The sequence below is a fragment of the Mesitornis unicolor genome, unplaced genomic scaffold (assembly GCF_000695765.1).
Source record: "Mesitornis unicolor isolate BGI_N332 unplaced genomic scaffold, ASM69576v1 scaffold15325, whole genome shotgun sequence".
Lineage (NCBI taxonomy): Eukaryota > Metazoa > Chordata > Aves > Mesitornithiformes > Mesitornithidae > Mesitornis > Mesitornis unicolor.
In genome coordinates, this window is record NW_010187608.1 from 1 (window position 1) to 239 (window position 239).

A 239-nucleotide genomic window follows, 5' to 3' on the forward strand; every position below is an offset into this window, starting at 1 on the left:
GCTCTGGCTGCCAGCTCTGGTTCTCATTTTAGGTAGCTGATCCCCAGCCAAACCCCCGTCTGCTGGGCACATTAGCACCAGAGCAGGATCAGACCCTCCCCTTTCCCAGCTGGGGGGGTAAAACTCCCCCGAAAACCAAGCAAAGCCCCTTTGCCTGGGAAGCACGCCCAGCCCGGCTGGTTGCAGTTAAGATAATGAGAAACATCTGGAGCTCGCGGTGGGAACAGCTGGGAGCGGGG